Below are 22,909 nucleotides of genomic sequence, written 5' to 3'. Positions count from 1 at the left end.
AATGTCGTGCCAGAAACTACCTCTGAAGGCTATACGTTCCAAGTTCAGGGTGGCACTCCCGGGACCTTTAACTTTTAGATTGTACAGCTGAGGCAGAAAGTTGTTTGTTGTGTACTCTGTTTGGTAGAAGTTTGTCTTACTGTTTCTCTACTAAGAACCCTTTTTAAATGTGTTTTGTTATTGTAGCACTTTTTACAACGAAACTACTTGACCAGTTCCAAACTGTACAACCTCTATGAAGCTCCTCCTCTCAATAGGTTTCTTATTTCTATGTGGAATCTCCTCTCTTGCAGTGTCCTGTAAATAAAGATTAAATTCCATTCTTTTCTTTAAAAAAAAAGAATTGTTACTCTTTCAAATCTTTTTAAATAGTCTTGAGTATTTAGTACAAATATAATAGCAATGTATTTTGAAATTTATAATATAAGCAGAAGGAAAAAAAATGTATGACCACCATAGCATGAAGAATGGTGAAGGAATTTGAAATACCCTGTGGTAAAGTTTTTGTATTATATATGAAGCGTCATATTACTTGAAAGTATATTGTAATTAGTTAAAAATGTATACTGTAAAAACCTAAAGCAACCAGAGGTATAATTCTTTTTTTTTCTTGTTAAAGAGCGATAGTTCTTAAAGCAATGGACAAGATGAAATGAAATCATAAAAAAAAAATGTATAGTCTTTAAAATCATAGAAAAAAAGATTAAAAGGACCAGGTGTCAACAAATGGAAACAAATTTAAAGAAGGTGCACTTAACAAGATTGTTGAATCACAGATTTGTATCTCTGAAGCAAATAATACATTATATGTTAAAAAAAAAAAAAAAGAAGAAGAAGAAGATAGCAGGAGGGGAAGAATGAAGGGGTGGAATCGGAGGCGGAGATGAACCATGGGAGACTATGGACTCTGAAAAACAAACTGAGGGTTCTGGGGGTGGTGGGAGGATGGGTTAGCCCGGTGATGGGTATTAAAGAGGGCACGTTCTGCATGGAACACTGGGTGTTATACGCAAACAATGAATCATGGAACACTACATCAAAAAAGCAAAACTCTACTACATGCTGTCTATAAGAAATCCACTGTAAATATAAAGACACAGAGAAGTTAAAAGTAAAAGGATTTAAAATATTAATCCTGTGAAAACAAAGCTCAAAAGAAAACGAGTTACTAAATTAATATTAAAAAAGGTAGATCACATGGGCGCCTGGGTGGCTCAGATGGTTAAGCGTCTGCCTTCGGCTCAGGTCATGATCCCAGAGTCCTGGGATCGAGTCCCGCATCAGGCTCTCTGCTCCTTGGGAGCCTGCTTCTCCCTCTGCCTCTCTCTCTCTCTCTGTCTCTCATGAATAAATAAATAAAAATCTTTAATAAAAAAAAAAGTAGATCACAGTGCAAGAGATATCACCAGGGACAAAGTGGGGAATTTCACTAAGAGAAAGGGGTCAGTTTATCAAGAGGATGTAATAATTCCAAATGTGTATGAACCCAGTAACAGAGCTTCAAAATATGTGAAGCAAAATTTCATGAGAACTAGATTTTATAGTCATAGAACACTCCACCCAAAAACCACATTAAATACGCATCTTTTTAAGTAAAAGGGAACATTCATGAGGATGGAACACCTTCTGAGCCTCAAGAAAAATCTCAGTAAATTTAAATGGACAGAACTTGTACAAAATATGTTCTCTGACCAAGTGAAATTACACAAGAAATAAAAAAGATGAGATCTGAAAATCCTCAAATATTTGGAAATTAATCAATACAACATGGGTTACAAATAATTCATGAATTGAAGAAGAAAGGATAAATAAAACTAAAAATACTCTAAATCAATGAAAATCAAAACACAGGGTATCAATATTTATGGGATGAGGCGAGGCAGTGCTTAGAAGGAAAATAAATTATCATTTTAAATGCTTATTAGGGCTTTTTAATTTCTGAGAAATTAAAAGAGAAAAGGTTTATATCAACGATCTTATCTTCTACCTTAAGAAATGAGGGGGTAAAAGTCAAACACAAAGTAAGCAGTAAGAAAGAAATGCTGATTAAAAAAAAAAAACAAAACCAAAAGAATGAAACAAAAGCAGAAACAATAGGAAAATAACCAATAAAACATAAGCTGGTTCTTTGCAAAGATGATTAAAATTTATAAATTCTTTTAAGTCATACTGGTCAGGACAAAGGAGACACAAATTACAGATACTACAAACATCACTACAGATCCTACAAGCATCAAAAGATAAATATAGAATATTATCAACAATCGCAGACCAATAAATCAACAATAAAGATGAAATGTACAAATCCCTTCTAAGACACAAACTGCCAAAACTCACACAAGGAGAAAAATATAACCCAGAAAACTTTTTATCTATTAGATAAATTGAATCTATCTTTAAAGATTGTCCCCAATGAAAATTTTAGGCTGAGATGAGTCCACTGTGGATTCTGCCAAACACTTGTGAAAGATATAATACCGGTTTTACATAAATTCTTCAGAAAATAGTCTCCCCATCTTATTTCATGAGGTCAGAAATATCCTGATACAAAAAAAGACATTACAAGAAAAGAAAACTAGACCTCAAAATCCCTCATTAACTTAAAGGCAGATAAATTTAACAAAACTTTAGAAACTCAAATCCAGCTATATATATATATATATATATATATATATATATATATATATATATATAATAAGGATCATTATCAGGTGTGGTTTATCTCAAGATACATGGCTTTCTTAACATTTGAAATCTAAATAATGTAATTCACCATATTAATACACTGAAAAGTAAAAATATATATATCTCAATAGACGTAAAAGATATTTTGGCAAAATTCATACCCATTCATGATTAAAGTGATAGAAAAACTAGCAGCAAACGAAATAAGGGAACTCCCTCAACCTAATCAAAGCATGTATGAAAATCCTACAGCTAAAAAAAAAAGAAAGAAAGAAAATCTTTCAGCTAACATCATAATTAATGGTTAAAATCTGAATGCTATCCTCCTAAGACTGAAAACATTGCGAGATGTCTGCTCACATCACTTTTATTTCCCTCTGAAATAGAAGACATAGCTAATGCAGTAAGCAAGTAGAGGAAATAAAAGGCATACAGATGGGAGAGGAGGAGGTAAACTGTTTAATTACAGATGCCATGTTTGTTTATGAAGGAAATTCTAATATGTATATATGAGAAAGCAGGTAGAACTAACAAGTTCAGCAGTGGTACAGCATGTGAGGTAAAAATAAAAATTCAACTGTTTCTATATCTGAACAGTGAAGAATGGAAATTGGAATTGGAAAAAAATACTATTTACATTTGCAAATGAAAATAGGAAGCATTTAGGAATGAATTTAACAATGTGTAAAACCCATACATTGAAAACCACAAAACACTGCATATACATGAAGATGAAATATAGAGGTTATATCATGTTTAGTAATCTAAAGACTCAGCATTGTTAAGTTGGGAGCTCCCCAAAGCGAACTATAGATTCAATGTGATCCCTATGGAAGTCCTGACAGGCTTATTTTTTGCAGAAATTAAAAAGCCCTTGTTTAAATTTATATGCAAACAAACAAACAAACAAAACCTAGCATAGCGAAAATACCTTTGTAAAAGCAGACCAAAGTTGAAGCCCTCGTACCTTTCATTTCATGACATATTATAAATTTATGGTAACCATGAGTGTGCTGTTGGCACGAAGATAGACCTGCAGATAAATGGGAAAAGAACACAGAGTTTAGAAATAGAGACAAACATTTTATCAACTGATCTTCAAACAAAGAGTCAAAGTAATTCTATGGGAAAGGAGTTTTTCCAACAAATGATTCTGGTACAATTGGACATCCATGTGCAAAAGAAGATAAACCTCGACCCACTTCTCACACCATATATAAAAATTAATTTATAAGAGACGGTAGACCTAAATATTGTGAACAGAAGCATACAATTTCATGTACAAAACAAAAATAACCTGTGACCTTGAGGTTAGCTTTATGTTCTTACATAGGACATGGACATCACAAACCACAGAGAAAAGAATGGAAATTGTATTTCATCAAAATTAAAAATGCTTCTTTCTCACAAGACATTATTAAGAAAATGAAAAGGCATGCCATGCATTAGGAGAAAGTATTTGTTGAATATGTATCTGATAAAGGGCATATATCCAGAATAGATAAAGAACTCTTAGGGTGCCTGGGTGGCTTAGTTGGTCAAGTGTCTGCCTTCAGCTCAGGTTATGATCTCAGGGTCCTGGGATTGAGCCCCGCATTCAGCTCCCTGCTCAATGGGAAGTCTGCCTCTCCCTCTCTCTCTGTCTCTCAAATAACTAAATAAAATCTTTAAAAATAATAAAAATAAGGAAACAAATTGCCCTATTTAAAAAAAAGAAAAGAAAGAAGGAAAAAGAGAAAAAGAAAAAGAAAACCAGCAGATTTGAGCAGAAACTTCAAGTGTAACGATCCACTCTGAAAAACGGCCAGAACTCAAAATCGTTATGCTAAATGGAAAAGTGGTCAGTTAGTCAGAAAAGACCACATATTCTATGATGTCATTTATATGAAATGTCCAGAATAGGTGAATCTGTAGAGTAGGTAAAAGAATTAGGGATTGCCTAACCTTTAGGGGATGATAAAAATATTCTAAAATTAGATGATGGTAACATTTGTACAATTCTGTAAATAAAGTGAAACCCATTAAGTTGTAATGGGTTTCACTTTACAATTGGGTGGCTTTTAAAGTACATAAGTTATATCTCAATAAATCTGTTAATAAAAAGAGCTACAAAATGATAACTAAGGATACAAAAAAGATGCTTAACATAACAATTAGGAAAAAATCACAATGAGGAATCTCTGTACATCTAAAATGGCTAAAATTGACATTTGGATAATACCAAATGTTGGAGAAACTCTGTTAGGATTTTCATGTCTCGAATAAGGATACAAAATGGTCCATCCTTTTTGAAAAACCATTTGGCAGTTGTAGATAAAGTTGAGTATTTACTTTCCTTGTGACCAAGAAATCTCACTCCTAGTCATTTATCAAATAGAAATAAAAACCCATGCCCAAACAAAGACTGTATTCAAAGGTTCAAAGCAGCTTTATTTATAATAGTCAAATACTGGTTCTAACCTAAATGTCTCTCAAATTGTGAGCAGATAAATAAATTGAAGTGTGCTTTTATGATGGAATACTACTCAGCAATATAGAGAAGAAATTCCTGACACATACAGCAACAGAGGTAAGTGTCCACAGCATTATGGTAAAGACACAAAGAATTATATACACTGTACAATTCCATTTATATGAAATTCTAGAAAATGAAAAACTTTAGAGACACAGCATATTAGTGGTTGTCAGAAGTGAGAAGTTGAACTGAATCACACATTTAAAATTAGTGAATATATTATTTATAAATTCTGCCTCAAGAAAGTTTATTTTTTAAAAATCATTTATATAATTGCCATATCTTTTGCTTATAACATAACCTATTACCAGTGTCATATCAAAACCAAATGATGCTTTCATGCCATTAAATATTTTAATTTTTGTCCTTCTGGTCTTCTGAGTAAAATAGCTGTTTTTCCTACTTTGGCATTTTTGAATTGGAGAAAGGATGGATGTCTTTCTTCCCCACAGTGATGATAGCTTTTTATATTCCATCATCTTCAAGGAGGCATTTTTGTGATTAAATCTGTTGGCACATGTGAATTATTAGGAATTTTTGTGTGGTGCTTTTGTGTCCCAGTTCTGAATCAGAATGTTTGTTAAAATAGTCCATTTACTGTCTGCCTGGTCTGAACAAGACTTTCAGTCTCTTCCTTTGTTTAATGAAGAAAATAACAACACTTACTTCATATCGTGGAGATGAAATGAGTTAGAACAATGCCTGGCATATGATAAGTACTTAATAAATGCTAGCTTGTTTAAATGTTAACATTACTAATATTAATAAATGTAGCTTCTCTTCCCTGAGAATTCTTGTGCTTTGCACAGACTTGCACTCTGCTCTAGAGATACCTGACAGACAGGTTATCTCATGCATATGCAGCTACATTTCTTGTGGCAATGAATCAGACTCCATTTTAAATTGCAAAAAACACAGGTGTTCTTTTAACATGTTGAACTAAATAGATAACTGTAATTCTTGGACCAAGGTGAGACATAAGAATTCTAAAAGGCAAGATCTTTCTTTTTTTCTTTTTCTTTTTTTTTTTAGAGAAGGAGAAAGAATGAGAGGGAAGGGCAGAGAAAAAGGGAGAGAAAGAATCCCAAGCAGGCTCCTCCATGCCCATCAAGGGACCCAACGTGGGGCTTGATCTCACAGCCCTGAGATCATGACTTGAGCCAAAATCAAAAGTTGGATGCTTAACCAACTGAGACACCCAGGAGCCCTGGCAAGAGAAATTCTTGATTTTATAAGGTAGGTATGCCCTAATTTCTAACATTTACTGATTTCTCTCTGAGTAATGAAATATTAAGAGAAATTCCAAGATTATATCTTTGCTGTTTTAAGAAGTGTGCAAGAGAGCATTTAATTTTGGTAGGAAAAGCTTTCCACTTGCCTCTAATAGGGAAGGCATATTCATTTACATGCCTTTCAATTACTTATTACAAATAATTAAACAAATGAGGTACTATACTAATACAGTCTCATTTTTCTCATCTTTATAAGTTAATGAAAAATACACAAATGAAAACACCTTTGTTAGCATAACAGATTCACTGAGAAATCAAAGCTTTTGAATTCACACACACAAAAAAAAGCAAGAAAAACATAATAGTTCACAGGTAGAGTGAGTGCTTGTAAAGTAAACACGCTATTTATCGTTCAGAGTTTAAGAGGAAAAGAATTACTCAATGTATTCACGTATCAAGTCGAATTTCATTTAAACAGACTAGGAATCAGATGACAACACTTAGAAGTGATATCTACCATTTGAGAAGAACAAAATGGGGTCCCCAGCTCACTAATGCTGATTGGAGGCCATTTCTTGCCAAGCTTTACTGGCTGAGCCGGAAACAGACAAATGCATGCTTATTACACCTTCTGTGTAGCAAGCTCGGGGTTCGGGGGGGTTGATCTCTTCCTTTGTCACTATTCCTCCTAGTGAGCTAATTTTCTGGAATATAAAATGTGAGTAGTAATAATGGCTTAAATTCACGGAGTTAGTCTTATTGACACACTTAGGAGCCCTGTAAAGAGTGTCCAATAAGAGCTCTCAATTCCGAGACCCAGAGATACTGAGAGGCACGCCCAAGATCACATGGATCTAAGTGGTGGGAGATGAATTAAAAGTGAGCAAACAGGGGCGCCTGGGTGGCTCAGTCGGTTAAGCGACTGCCTTCGGCTCAGGTCATGATCCTGGAGTCCCGGGATCGAGTCCCGCATCGGGCTCCCCGCTCAGCGGGGGGTCTGCTTCTCCCTCTGCCCTCTTCCCTCTCGTACTCTCTGTCTCTCATTCTCTCTCTCTCAAATAAATAAATAAAATCTTTAAAAAAAAAAAAAAAAAAAAAAAAAAAAAAAAGTGAGCAAACAGTGTGACTCTGACAACTAACCATTTTGCAATCTGCCTCTTTTAGTTAATGGCTCCATTTTATACTGCCCTGAATCTCCTTTCACTTGAACCATGACAATACACCTCAAAAGTGGTCCTTGACCCATTGGATTAATTCTCCCCATCATGGTCAGACCAATTTTTATTAAATACAGCTTCCTAATGCCAAATTTCAGGTTGAAAAATTTAATGGCTCCCCATTTCACAATCAATGATAAAATTGTATAATTCCTAGAATCTGGCCATTTCCCAGAAATACCCCCGTTTTCTCACATTTCTGACTTAGCTCATATTTCCTCTGCCTGTGATGGAAATCCAAGCAAAGATGACCTTAAGCTAACATTCCACAATTTACTCATCCCAGCTTCTTCTTAAAATATTCACAGAAACATAAAAAAAGTCAAAGGACATAGCAACCATCAAAACTAATCAAAACAAGAAGATATTAAGTTTTGGGAGCAATTTCCAATAATATCAAGACAGATTGAGGAATTAAATCCTAAAGTAAACTCTCCTCTCAGTGATATAGAAGTATACAGTAGCCAATCCCCCATCTATGGCTTTCTGTGATTTCAGTTACGTGAGGTCAACTGCCGTTTGGAAGCAGATGATCCTCCTTCTGACATGTCATCTATAGGTCAACAGTGGCCTCATGCTACATCACAGTGTCTGCCTTACTCACCCTACTTCATCTCTTCGGAGTCACATGGGGCTCTCCACTCAGTGGGGAGTCAGCTTCTCCCTCTCCCACAGCCCCAGAGTGCAGACTACAGCTATGCTGTAATGATTTTAGAAAGCCAGTTCCATATTACATTTTTGTTTAAAGTTAAGTATAAACCTTATATAACATAATGACATTTGAATTCCAGGTTTCCATGGTAAAATATTAAATAGGGGGATAAATAAATTAAAATTGTTACTGGAAAAAAAAAGGTAAGTGTCTACATAAGCACATTGAGACAATTTAATATACTGTGGAAACAAATTGAAGAAGCACAAAAGGATAGAAAAGGACAAAAATATTACGCTGTCCTTAGATGTAGATATATTTTTATTTATGCAAGACTTAAAAAATCATACTATTGATAAACCATTAATAAAAGATAACTTAGGGACACTTTTAAACCAAAATGTAAAATGTATCATTGGTTTAAGATACGAAGAGTATCTTTCGTTTAAGATAAGAAGAACATTGAAATATCTCAAATATAGAGTTTGAGAAACTCTAAGAAAGTTTAAGATACGAAGAACATTGAAATATCTCAAATATGAAAGTTTAAGATACGAAGAACATTGAAATATCTCAAATATAGAGCTAAGTTAAAACAATTGCTGGGGCGCCTGGGTGGCTCAGTTGGTTGAGAGGCCAAATCTTGATTTCGGCTCAGGTCATGATCTCAGGGTCATGATCTCCATGCTCAGCAGGGGAGTCTGCTTTTCACCTCATCTCCCTCTGCCCCTCCCCCTGCTCATGCACACACGCTCTTAAATAAATAAAATAAATAAATCTTTAAAAAAATAATTGCTACAAATTTCTTCTAAATTCAAATGCAAATGGAAATATTGCTCAAAGGATATAAAGTAAGAAGTAAATTACAAAATTTTATGTAAAGTACAGAGCCCATTTGCATAAATAGGTGTATAGGTAGATAGGTGGATAGGGAGATGATATAGATTATATAGAATTTCGGTGATTTTATTTCATTTCTCTCAATTTTCTAAATTTTATTCAATGTTATTTAATAAGTTGGTAGCCAGAAAATCTTATTAAAGTAATTGTAATATAATAAAATCTATAAAATAATTCTCTCAACATAGGGCTTTGGACTCAAATCTTTTATAGATGACCTTTTCAAACATACACATTCTGACTTTCCTGACATAAAAAGGAAAAAAAAATGCTTCCAAAGTAAAAGAATAGACAAAAAGTTAAGTAATTCATGTTCTGAATATGCTATAATGTTGATATCGAAATCTAAAATGATAGCCATAAAATAAATATTTTCACTTACAGACGTAGATGAAAAGTTTATAAATAAAGGAATTAGAGGAAATTAACAGAATAATTTACAATTACTAATTTTGATTTTTCTTAGAAATGAATAGACATTTTAACATTATGAAATATCTTACTATGAAATATTACAACAGAGTCACAAGAAAAATATGTTGAATATTTTTTACACATTAAGTTTAGTTAACACCCATCACCTCGTATAGTTACAAAAAAATTTTTTTTCTTATGATGAGAACTTCTAGGATCTACTAAACTTTCAAATATACTATTCAGCAGTGTTAACTATCGTTATCATATAACTCCTAGTAGAAAAATATGTAAAAACCTTCTATACATGGGTCTTGGCAATGATTTTTTTTAAATATGACACATAAAGAACAAGCAACAAAATAAAAAATAAACAAGTGGGACTACTAAAAACTATCAAACTCAAAAGCACAGCAAGGAAATCATCAACAGAATGAAAAAGCAACCTACTGAATGGGGGAAAATACTTGCAAATCATATACCTGATAAGGGGTTAATATCCAAAATATATAAAGAACTCATACAACTCAATAGCAAAAAAATAAATAATCCAATTAGAAAATGAGCAAAGGACCTGAATAGACATTTTTCCAAAGAAGATATTCAAATGGCAATGAGCACACTAGTCATTAGGTAAATGCAGATAAAAATCACAGTGAGATATCACCTCATGCCTTTTAGAATGTCTATTATCAAAAAGACAAATGCTGGGGAAGAAGTGGAGAAACGGAATCCCTCATGTACTGTTGGTGGGAATGCAAAGTGGTGCAGCCACTGTGGAAAATGGTATGGATATTCCTCAAAAAATTAAAAATAGAAATACTATGTGATTGAGCAATTCCTCTTCTGGGTATATATCTAAAGGAAACAAATTAGTATGTTGAAGAGATATCTGCACTCCCAAGTTTATTGCAGTATTATTTACAACAGCCAAGCCATGGAAACAACCTAAGTGCCCATCAGCAGATGAATGGATAAAGAAAATGTATATAAGTATGTGTATATACACAGTAAAATATTCTTCAGCAATAAAAACAGTAGGAAATCCTAGCATTTGTGACAACGTGGATAGACTTTGAGGGCTCTACACTAAGTGAAATAAGTCAGACAAAGATAAATATTGTATGATCTCACATGTGGAATTAAAAAAGAAAGAAAGAAAGAAAAGCCACAAGCTCATAGAAAAAGAGATAAGATTGGTAGGTACTAGATATGGGGGGGGGTTGAAAGTGGTCAAAAGGTACAAATTTCAAGCTATAAGATAAATACTCATATTAATGATAGACTACTTAGTTTAAACCAATAGCCAACAGCAAGCATTCTTACCTCTGAAATTCCAATGGCTTTCTCATTAAAATCATAAAGAAAAGAAGCTGCCTGTTATCACAATTTTTCAAGGGTTATTCAGGAATTACTGGTCAATGCAATAAAGCAATGACAAATAAAAAGAGAAGAAGAAGAAACCATTTTTAGAAGGAAGAAAAACATTTTAAAAACATTTTAAAAAGTAGGAGGGGCACCTGGGTGGCTCAGTCAGTTAAGCGTCTGACTCTTGGTTTCAGCTCAGGTCATGATCTCAGGGTCGTGGGATAGAGCCCCAGGTCAGGCTCCGTGCTTAGTGGGGAGTCTGCTTGAGATTCTCTCTCTCTGCCCCTCCCCCTGGTCGTGCTCACTTACTCTCTCTCTCTCTCAAATAAATATATAAATCTTTTTAAAAACTAAGATAATTAATTGAAATAATTAGAGTCACTAAGTTTATGAGCTAAAGGATAAGTATGCAACATTCAAAAACTTTCCTTTATACCATCAGTAATTATTTAGAGGAAATAAACTGAACAAATATTTCGATTGTAGTAGCATCAAAATATGTGAAATAGCAGTGTATTTCTAATGACTAAGGTATATGTAAAGAAACCAAAATGCCACTGTTTTAAAGTTTTAAAAAGACTAAAACTAATATGTATGTTTTTATGATGAAGTTGGATGGAGAGGCTAAGCACATTTTAAAGCCCGAACAATTCAATAAGTTTGGTTTGGGCATGTGGCGGACCACATGAATGGAAGAGTACAGGTGGCCTAGGTGTAGAACTGAGTAGATGTGTGCTTGGTTATCGTGCTCTAACAGAGAAATCACAAAGTGAAAGGGACAAAGGGCCTACTCAATAAATGGTGCCTAATGATTCATGCGTTATTCTTTAATAAAGCAAATCTCAGAAAGATCAAAGAATAAAAGAACTTGGGAAATTATTTCAAAAGTAAAATAAACTGTGTACTTTGTATTGGATTGTTGTGATATTGAAAGGATTTGACAACTCCAGAGCAGTAGAAGAAACCCAAAACTGAAAGGTTGGTAGAGTTGACTTACTCAAGTTTAAATAATCTGATAACCATAAAAAATATAATCGGAAACATATTTCAAGGAAATATGACAAAGGATCACTATTTTTATCTATAATGAAATCATACAATAAGAAATTAGACTCCAGTGTATAGACATAAACCTCAATATAATTGTATTAAACAGAAGATCTAAAAGAGGAAACGTGTATAGATAACAGATTATTAGAAACATGTTTAATCTTTCAAGTTAATGACATTCATAGTTTTAAAATACAAGGTAGTTTTTTTTCTCATTCCAATCATGAAATATTCATAATGGAAGTAAAAATATCAAACAAAATAAGAGTACACTGAAGCAGGCACTCTCATACTCAAATACTATTATATATTTTTCATAATCTATTTAGAAAACTATTTTGTGATGTTTATCAGAAGCTCTCAAATTGTTTGTCTTTTACATGGTAAAATGACTGATAGCAATGTATCCTAAGAAACTGATTTGAAAGCCATTGGGGCATTACCTGTAACAAATAAATTTAGAAACATCAAAGTATGTAACAATAAGGGGATTAGGTAAAACATAAAGTGTTTGTATGATAGAGTATTGTGTGAACAGAAAATATTGCTGTCTCTGACTTGGGGAAATGCTTAGAACTTCATATTAAATAGTAAAATTAAGTTAGGTAACATAAACGTAGTAAAATCCATCTTTAAAAAGCAGTATGAAAGAAAGGAAGGGAATCATGCTTACCACAGTTATTTCACTATTGTGAGATATTGAACTGTTTTCATTCTTCTTTCATTCTTTTTTAGACTTTTCAAAGCTTTTCAAAGCTATGAAATCAAGCATCAACAATATTACTTTTGAATAATTTTAATTGTGGTTTACTGAAGAACTCAAATTCTCCTCTTCTTTTAAAGATTTATTGATTTATTGTAGAGACAGAGAGAGCAAGAGAGAGGAAGAGGGAGAGAGAGAATCCTCAAGCAGACTCCCCAGTGAGCGGGGAGCCCAATGTGGAGCTCTCTCCCAGGACCCCGAGATCATGATCTGAGCCCAAATCAAGAGTTGGCTGCTTACCCGGCTGAGCTACCCAGGCACTGCTCAAATTCTCCTACTCTTAAAAACTTCCTTGGGTGGAATAAGTGATCAATATGGCCACAGGCATTTCTCAGTCTTCTGAAACAGTAAGAATGTTTTTGCTTAAAAATTTGGTATCCCACTGCTTGCATTTTTCTTGTATTATATTATATATGGTGTATTTGCTCTTTACATTAAATTACAAACAACCTAAAGACACACCTGTTATGGTTTATTAGTTCATCTTCTCAAAGTCAGCTAATTGAATATATACACATAGATCTGGAGATATGCTATATCAAATCATATCTGGGGTCACATACAGTGGCTGATCTTGAGTGGCTGGCACATACGTGGCCAAAATATGGGGTCAACTATGCATTTTTCCTACTACTTACAGGAAGGAGGAGTCAGTAAAGGTATCATGCTTCTGTTTTCATGATTCCTAAGTTATAACATAAGCCTGACTTTCTTTGTGCTGTAAGTCCACATTTCCAACACGATCTTGGAGAAGCCCTGCCCACATCTTAAGTACAACCTAAACATACACAGTCATGGTCTCAGTCTTATCCCCTCCATTTATTCACAAGACATATACCAGCCCACCTACACAAATTCCAAATTTGAGAGTCAGGTACTAATGAACTAATTTCATCCCCTCTTTATTCACTAGCATCTACATCTATCAATTTATTCATGGCAAAGTCTGCTTAATCTTTTTGCCTTTACTTATGATCAGACCCCCCATTACTTCAATTTTGTGAGTTTTCATTAGCTTCCTGACTCCACAAAGTTCCCCATCCCAAATTTATTCTTCATTTTGACCCCAGACAAATTCTCTAAACTATACCTCAGATTATGACTGCCTCTTTTCCAACAGCATTTAATTGTTCCAAGAAGTAGCCACATTTGGACTCTTTAAATAGCTCTGTAACCCTATACAATTTCACATCAATTATCATCTTGTCCTTCTCTGTGGTAAAAATGTGTAAAGATGCCTTTCTTAAAGATTAACTGTTCTCTTAACTATACACTGAATTTATTTCCCTAGGGAAGCAGGACATACCATATTTCACTGAAATACACTGTTTCACATTTTCACATCATTGAAATCATAATGTTTCTTACAATTAATGGCACCTAATATTTTTTCCTTTAAATCATATATAAAATAATGTTGCATCTTAAAACAGATAGCATCATAAATTTGTTGAAATAAGATATCTTTTTTGGTCTTCACCATATATAACCATGATTTTCAAATAGTAAATGTTCAAATATTGGTTGATACACAAATATATGTTAAGAAACATGTTTTGTGTTGAAACTCAAGGAATTAGCCGCGTATTTTGTTTAGTTTTGCCCCACATGTTCCAGCAGTAATTTAAAATGTAACAGCTACAAACGTCAGAGTGAGATGGGAAAGAAAAACAAATATACATATGTAACAAGTTGATTGAACATGCTAGGGTGGATGGGGAGAAGTAGAAAATTGCACAGAGCACAATTAATACCCAAAGTGATGACTTCATGATCAACTGCTCTTTCACATATTAGATTAGATATTTTATAAAATATCTCGTTATTTTTCTGAACTGACATTTTCTCTGACATTTATCTTACCCAAGTCTTCACACTAATTACAAAGTGAACTATTTTTACACAGAAAAAAAAAAAAGAAGTATCTATTTAATTCCCACAGTGGTGGCAACAAGAAGAACTATTGTCTTTCATAACATGAACTGTGCTTCCAAAACCTGTGTGTATGAGCAATTGGGCAAAAAGAAGTTATTTCCTTATCAGACATTTGCTTGGTCCCTTTAAAATCGAAACAAATTGAAGATTGCATTATCTACTCCACCAGCTAACTGAGAGAACATCTTTTGCTCTGAAACAACAATCACATTCAAGTTCACCGTACTGAGTATATAGGTTCTATTTAAACTGTCTGATGAAGCATATGAAACCTTTGAACGATTTATCAATTTTCCAAATATTCTTGCTTCGAAGTATCTAAAATCAAAGACAAAGCACTTGTGTATAGTTGAGCAGCTATGTTTTAAGTAGCATGGCCATTGTTTTGACTTATCTGAGACAGGGTCTCATCTACTCTTGCTGTACAATAAATGCTCATCCTAGATTAAAATTATGTAAAATCCCTTGGACCCCATTGCTAATACTCATTCTGTTGTTCAATCATGGATCTAGCCTTATATTCCCTTTCAAAATTCAAAGGTTATTGGGAGGGAAAGTGTTTATTCCTCAATACCTTGGTGTGAATTTGATGGGATGAGGCTTCCACGGGTGTTCAGAGCAAAACCTGAGACACCGTGCTTGTGGGGTGAGCTGCACGGAGATTACAACACTGAGGGGACTCTGTCCTGGGCACCTGCAGGCCCCACCCAGGCCTGCACTGCCTTTGAAGCCATGGTCTGTGGTGTGGCCTTCAAATCAGATGGAGCAGGTTTGTGATGCTGGCTTTGTCTTCTAGAAGCTCTGTGACACTGGGCGAGTGAGTAACTTCTCTTGGCCTCAGCTTCCTTATCTATTAAAACTTGATAGTAATTTTGACCTCATACGTCTGTAAGAGGGGATGTATATACATTTACTTAGCCCAGTGAATTGTATTTATATAACAACTATTTTCATTTTTTCTATGAGTATTTGGTGTTGAAGAAATTGCAATTATTCTTTTTTTTAAAGATTTTATTTATTTATTTGATAAAGATAGAGAGAGGGAGAGCACAGACAGGGGGAGCAGCAGGCAGAGGGAGAGGGAGAAGCAGGCTCCCCGCTGAGGAAGGAGCCCGACATGGGGCTCGATCCCAGGACCCTGAGCCGGAGGCAGCCGCTTAACGACTGAGCCCCACCTAGGCGCCCGAAACTACAATTACTCTTAAAATAGCACTAAAAAGCAGACAGATTAATGAGACTATACTTTCTGTAATGTCACTGTACGCTCAAGATACACTATTTTACCTTCATCCCTCTTTTATTTTTCTTTCTTCTTCTTTTGTTGTTCATCTCTTTCTTTGATCTTTTTTTTTAGTGCCGAGGTTCTTACTTTCACAGAATCTTAGGGTCCTGTAGAAAGAAGTAAAATGTGCACGTGATAAGAGATGGCGCAGGTACAAAGTGTGTTTAGGAATCCCACATGCACTATTTTGGCCATTCAGAGGAGTAAAAAATATCACAACTTGCTTAAGGGAAGGCATAGAGAGTGGCAGAGGGATAAGAGAAAGTTTCACGGGGAGGTGGGGGGGCGGAGGGGCGCCTGAGTGGCTCAGTTAGTTCAGCATCGGACCCTTGTTTTCGGCTCAGGTCATGATCTCAGGGTTGTGAGATCGAGCCCCACATCAGGCTCCAAGGTGAGCATGGAGTCTACTTGAGATTCTCTCTCTCTCTCTCTCCCTCTGCCCCTCTCCCCCCCACCCTCCGCCACTTGCAAGAGAGTTTCATGGGCAAAGGGGATGCAGGTACTGTAGGATCTGAATGTGAAATGGAAGGAGAAGGGCATTGCTTGTGAGGGGTTGCCAGGAGGATCCACATAAGCAAAAGCTCAGTGGCATGAAAAATACAGGCACAGTGGTGTTTTGCTCCAGAAGAATGGAGAATCTATGAAGGTGCCAAGGGACATAACACTGATGCTGCAAAGGGGCATGGGAAGCTAAGCTTTTGACCCATCTCCTTAAGGCTGTGTGGACATAGGTACAGCATCCACCCCATCAGTAAAATGGAGCATCAGGTGTATGGGGAGTAAATCAATTATCTAAAACCCCTAGCATGTCTTCAGCTCATAGGATGTAATATTTCTCCTTTTCTTTAGTAAGCGATGTGGGGCCAGCGATGTGCCTGAGTAGGAGAGTGACTTGGACAGAGCTTTGTCTCCAGAAAAATAAACAAGCAGCCACCTTCTGCATAACATCACGGAACAGAGAGAGAATAAGAGAAAAGGTGTGTGTGTGTGTAACACAGTGTGATTCACTCCCATCTTTGGACCTGCCTTAAACTATACTAAACCAGGATTTTATTCAATTTATCTCTCTGAAAAAATTCTCAGCATGTTACATAAGACTAACAAGTACAAAGTTCCCAAGAAGAATCTTTAAAAAGAATGTGTGACCTGGTGTAGACTGGGGCACTTAGTATTTTAACACATAATGGAGAAATTTGGGGACAGAAGTGTAAGGGTTGCAGCTAAAACTGAAAACATACATTTAGACAAATTGAAAGCACTTAGCCTAGCGTCTTAGCCAGGCTAGGAAACAGCAGTGACAGACAGACCCGCTTGGCTCCTGGCAGGCAGTGATAGGGTTGCTCTTTTGGAACAATGATTCAAAACAGACAGGGACGATACGAGGCAGGTCCGGACTGCTGAAAGAAATCTGACAATGGTGTGTTTTGCAATAATTCTGATGCCATGGTATTTCTGTGTAGTTAGGGAGACATGTCGGTAACCCTCCAGGGAAAAGAAGACAGAAGTATCCACATGGAGCATCATTTTCTTAATTCTCAAGTAGCAAATTGTACAGAACTCATTTCACCTGCAGAGGAGAATCTCCCGGCTCCTTTCTGTGGTCCTAGTTGGGCTCTTGCTTTCCTTTACCATCTCTTTTCTAATGCTCAGACAGACCCCGGACCCAGAGAGTGCAGAAAATCTCCCTGCCAAACAGTTTGCAGGTTTTATCAGGCAAGAGAGCAACAACGCTAACCATTAGCGGAATGTTCATTGCTGGTTTCCTGCTGCCCTTCACTGAGCCTTATTTTACATTTCGTCCTACCCAGTAAAAAGGATCCTGAGCTCTAGGAAAACTACACACACCAGATTTGGATCATACCTTATATTTTTTAAAAGATATGTTGTTAATTTGTTTCAACGTAGGGAAAAAAAAAGCATAGTGATACATCAGAAGAATCCTCTTATCTAATAGAAATGTAGCAATAGATTCACTGATCAATAAGATTTGGATACAGATACAGATTTTATTGGTCTTAAAATCCCGTGCTCGCTTCAGCAGCACATATACTAAAATTGATCTTAAAATCCCTTTTAAAGTTGTTGAAATGTTTCCCTGTAAATTTTCCAAAATGTTGAAATATATGCTGTATTTTTTTCCTTTTCCAACAGGAAGTCAGTGTTTAAAGTTAACATAGTTTTTAAAAATATTTTATTGATTGATTTATAGCACGGGGGGGGCAGAGGGAGAGAGAGAGAATCCCAAGACTCCCCACTGAGCATGGAGCCGGCCAAGGGGCTTAATCCCACAACTCTGAGATCAGGACCTGAGCAAAAACCAAGAATTGGACATTTAACTGAGTGAGCCACCAGATGCACCCTCTCCCGCCCCCCCCAATTAACATGGGTTTTAATAGATGAACTAAAATGGCTGCCAAACTTCCAGGGGTAAAAACTGAAAGTGTTTGCTCTTCTTGTCATTTCCTTAAAACCGTCAGATGTATTAAGTAGAGTGAAGACTCTAAGCGGGGGGAAAGCATATCTGTTTGGCGAGTATGATTCACCTTCAGTGACTCTCCCAGGATTAAGTGCAATAACCCCTCATTGTTTTTACCTGTTTTTCCCTGTTAATGAGAGATGAACCTTTGAGATGTCTTATTTGATACTTTATAAGCTCAAGAAATAAAACAAACTGCTCTTCTTCTCAGATTTATCACATCTGCTCAGAAAGTCTTCACCGGCCTCTTTCTGGAATGTATGCCACAGGACCGACTCTCTCTCTAAAAACACAGTGATGCTTCTCAAGTAGCTAAACAAGCCATAGAGGACAACCCCTCCACAGAGAGAGGAAATGGAAGATTCAGAAAAACACCAGATGTGATTAGTCAATTCACAGGTAAGTCCTCAGTCTTATGTCAACACATAAGCTAAATTATTTTTCTTCTTACAAACTTCTCTCATTGTATTTGGTCTGAATTCCCACTATTAATACTATTCGGGGTGCAATAGTTCCAAACGTGCCACAGGAGAACTTTCAATACTATCCCTGATTGTTATTCAAATCCTGTATCACTGTTCATGCAACTATGCGTAGATACGTACCACCTCCCTGCCTGACACGGTTTACATTCTTTGAGGATGAACAGCCATATTTATTAACTGGTTGGTCAGTAAATAAATAGGGAGGGTAGGCTAGTGTACAAGATCACAAATTGGGTTCAAATTTCAGCTCAACTTATTATCCATATGATCCAATAATGTTTCTAAACCTCTCCATGATTCTGGAAAAGTGAGACCAGTACAATACTTACCTTAGAGAATTGACACAGTCATAAATTCCTGGTACAAATTAATCACTAATTAAGTTGTTGCCATTATAATGGTAACTATTCGTATGCTTACTATAAGACACAGGTTGGACGTTATATGTGCATTATATCCAATTCTACAAGTTCTATTATTATCATCAACTTCCAGATAAGAATATTGAGGCAGAGAGGATAAGTTTATGCCAGTTGACCCAGCTTGCAATAGCTCAGTTGAGATTTGAAACTATATGTTTCTTGTACAAAATATTCTCCTGGTTTGTCTGCTAAATCATTTATCTCCTTTTTAGTGTTTTTTTTAATGAACATTTACTGATCACTTAATATGTGCCAGACATTGTTCTAAGTGCTATATGTACATTTTCTCTTTTAAAATTCTCACACAAACCATATGAGATAGGTCCAATTAGTCTCCGTTAAAAACAAAACAACAAACAAAGCCAAATGAGGCATAAAGGTCTTTAACATGTCCAAGGTCACAAAAGCGGTAAGTGAGAAAGCCAGGACCTTCGAGCTCTCTTTGTATTCCTTCCACATGGCTGATTGACACCTACTGCTGAGCATATACTATATGCCAGGCTCTGATCTGGGAACATGAGATACAGCTGTGAACAGAACAGATAAGACCCTGACTGTCGTGGCGCTTACATTTGAGTGAGAGAAGACAGACAGACTAACAGGTGCATATGATGTTCAGCACTTTGGAGAAAATTTAAGTCAGGTAAAGGTGATTGGAGGAGCAACTTAGGGCTTTATATACAGTCACAAATGATGGACCGTGGATTCAATGATATTCAAAAAAGGCTGAAACCGAGCTCTGGGGCTATCAGAGGAACAGCATGTAAAGCCCTGAGGAAGGGCTGTGCTTGGCCTGTTTGAAGAGCCATAAGTGGGCCCATGTGGCTGCAGTAGAGTGAGGGGGAAGAGAGTGGGAGGAGTTGACATCAGGGTAAAGGATGGTAAGGGTCCAATGAGCAATGGTAAAAATATTTTATCTGAATGAATGGAAAATCAGCGGAGACTGTTGAGTAACACAGCCATACGATCACTCGGGCTGTGGTATAAGTAACAGAATATAAAAGATCCAAGCAGAGACAGAGACTAGTTAGGAGATTATTGCAGTTTGTTCAAATGAAGGTACGTACGACTTAGTTGTATTAAAGGCGAAATGGTAACAAACACACACCCAAACAAAAACAGCCATATATCCAGATAGAACAATAGGATATTTTGAAGTTCCCAGGACCTGCCAGTGGATTGATCCAGGACTGAAATAAGAGAAGTCAGGGTCTCATCAACAGGAGGAATAGAATCACCACTTAGTGAGATTGAGAAAACTGCAGGAGGGAAAGCTTTGCAGGGAAATAATGAGGGGTTTATTGGAGACATAAAGTATCAACACAGAGGAGTTTAGTAGAGAGCAAGTATGGGAGTTCTAGGGGAAAGGAGTTTGTACCAGACAAAATACTTCCTTATGCAGCCGTTAACAAGTGACCCCAAATCTCAGTAAACACATTTTTTATTTCTCACTCATACTCCATGGCCATCTTGGGGCTGCTGAGGCTCTGCTCCAAGTTGCCTTGATCCTGAGACCCAGGCTGACAGAGCAGATGGGTTAATGCTTTGCCAGTCTCATGGCAGAAGGAAAGACATGATGAATCACACGCTGGCTCATGAAGCTTCTCCTTAGAGGTGACCAACATAATTTCCATTCTCATTCCATTGGCCAGAGCAAATCACATGGTCAAGCCTGACATTTTGGAGTGGAGATACATAATTCTCATCTAGAGAAGACAGGAATAATAATTCAATCTACCTCAGGGATAAAAGATATAAATTCGGGCAGTATCTGCATGAAGAAGCCAGTTGAAGATAAGCCTGAGTATCACCGAGGTGATCATAAGACAGCATAGAAGTGTGATGCTTGGAGCACTCCAGATTTTAGAGGTCTGGATAAATCAGGAAAAGAGTCTGCAGTGAAATTGTCAATAATGTAGGAGGAGAACAGAGATTGGTGTCCTGGATGCCAAGTGAAATAAATGCTTCAAGAATAAAAGATTGATCAACAGTGTGCTGATCAAATACAGTGAAGACTGGGGATTGACTGTTGTATTTAGCAATGTGCCGGTTACCTGTTAGCGTGGAAATAACAGTTTCTCTAGAAGGACAGGGAAGAAAGCCTGGTTCACATGGGTTCCGGATTGAATAGGAGGGTAGGGAATGGAGCAAAGACCACTCTCTCCGGGAGTTTTGCTCTATGTAACACAGCACCATGTCATCGATAAGATGCTTCCCCCCGCCATGGGGGGAAAAGGGATGCAATCAAATCAGCAACCCAGAGTAATAGAAGCTTCTAGTTCTTAAAAACAGGACAGATGTCATAAAAATGTCAGCAACCATTCATCTTGTGAACTCTCAGAAGGCAGAAGAAATAACCAGAATAACACTTGGGAAATAACACTTTTTTTCTTAAAAATAAAAATACGTGTTCACTTCAGTTCATTCCTATTGACACCAGATGGTGTTATAATAAATCATTCTTTTACTTCCCTGAAAAACTATCTGCTTTCTTCTCTGGTCCTTCTGTGAGGCTTCATTTTTCCTTCTGAAGTAGTATGTGTTGTTATTGTTTGTTGGCCAGTCCGATTGTAGATAAAACACTTGACTCTAGGGAACTGAGGCACCTACTCTTTGTCATTATGCTAGAAATATTTGCCTCTGATGCTAAGTGCACACATTAAATCCACTCCTCTTTCAAGCCCATTGTTCATTTCTTGTCTCCATGCCTTTCTCTGTAGAATCTGTGACCATATTCTGGACTTCAGTTATCATGGTTTTGAGGACTTTCTCCACAACTGGACAGCTCACACCTCACACCAGGGGGCCAAACTTGGGGACATCAGCACCTGCACATTACTGGATTAAGTACTTAGCAGATAATTTGTTGGCCATCATTTATTTATCAGGAAACCTCCCTCATTTTTATTCTCGTATTTTCTTCTTCTCTCTAAATGATGATGATGATGATGACATGAGAAAGTATTTCCTGAATTGTTTGGAAAATATTTTTTTCTGTACATATGATATAAATATTATTGTGAAGGCAATTGACTCTTGATTCCCTGACATATGAAACAATCATAATATTTGTGCACTGGGGTTCAAATTCAAAGGTAAAGTGTAATCTGTCATTGTTGTTCCCAAACATGCAAAGGTTTACCAGAAATCAGAGACAATGCAGCCATATGTGTTTATTATTCATTTCAGAAATGACTCTGTGGATGGATCATAAAACTAAAGTGATCAAAATAAGCAGATTTTGATATTATAGAAACAATTTGATAATTAAATCACTTAGTTGGATTAATGATGTAGCCATTTGATCATTTTTCAGCAAGCAGAGATTTTGAAGACTGAAAGAATGAAGTAATTGGACTTTGATAAAATCAGGCATGGTATAAACCATTACCAGGATGTGCCAAACACAAAGTTTTTGTTATTGTCAATATACGGTTGAGTTTTCCACATATTCTATTTAATAGCGATAGAACATCTAAATAATGCAGAATCTGTAAAACCATTTATTATGGC

At 36.1% G+C, this 22,909-nt stretch overlaps 1 long non-coding RNA gene and 1 pseudogene across 2 annotated transcripts; both read left to right on the top strand.

The window, feature by feature from the left end:
* The window catches only part of LOC102743041 (importin subunit alpha-1 pseudogene), a 2,448-nt pseudogene extending 1,814 nt beyond the window's left edge, over nt 1-634 (top strand).
* A 4,544-nt stretch (nt 635-5,178) lies between these two features.
* LOC115939375 (uncharacterized) lies at nt 5,179-22,685 on the top strand. Of its 2 annotated transcripts, none has more exons than XR_014138409.1 (4): nt 5,179-5,254; nt 6,233-6,436; nt 18,701-18,888; nt 22,117-22,685. It is a non-coding gene; the product is annotated as an uncharacterized LOC115939375 (long non-coding RNA). The 2 variants fall into 2 exon arrangements; XR_014138410.1 differs by lacking the exons at nt 5,179-5,254; nt 6,233-6,436 and adding exons at nt 12,891-13,143; nt 16,863-16,990.
* Nucleotides 22,686-22,909: the final 224 nt, after the last annotated feature.

Source organism: Leptonychotes weddellii, chromosome 11 (assembly GCF_054177405.1).
Source record: "Leptonychotes weddellii isolate Sample4059 chromosome 11, ASM5417740v2, whole genome shotgun sequence".
Classification (NCBI taxonomy): domain Eukaryota; kingdom Metazoa; phylum Chordata; class Mammalia; order Carnivora; family Phocidae; genus Leptonychotes; species Leptonychotes weddellii.
Note: the sequence above shows the minus strand (reverse complement) of the source record. Positions and strands in the feature narration are given on the sequence as shown.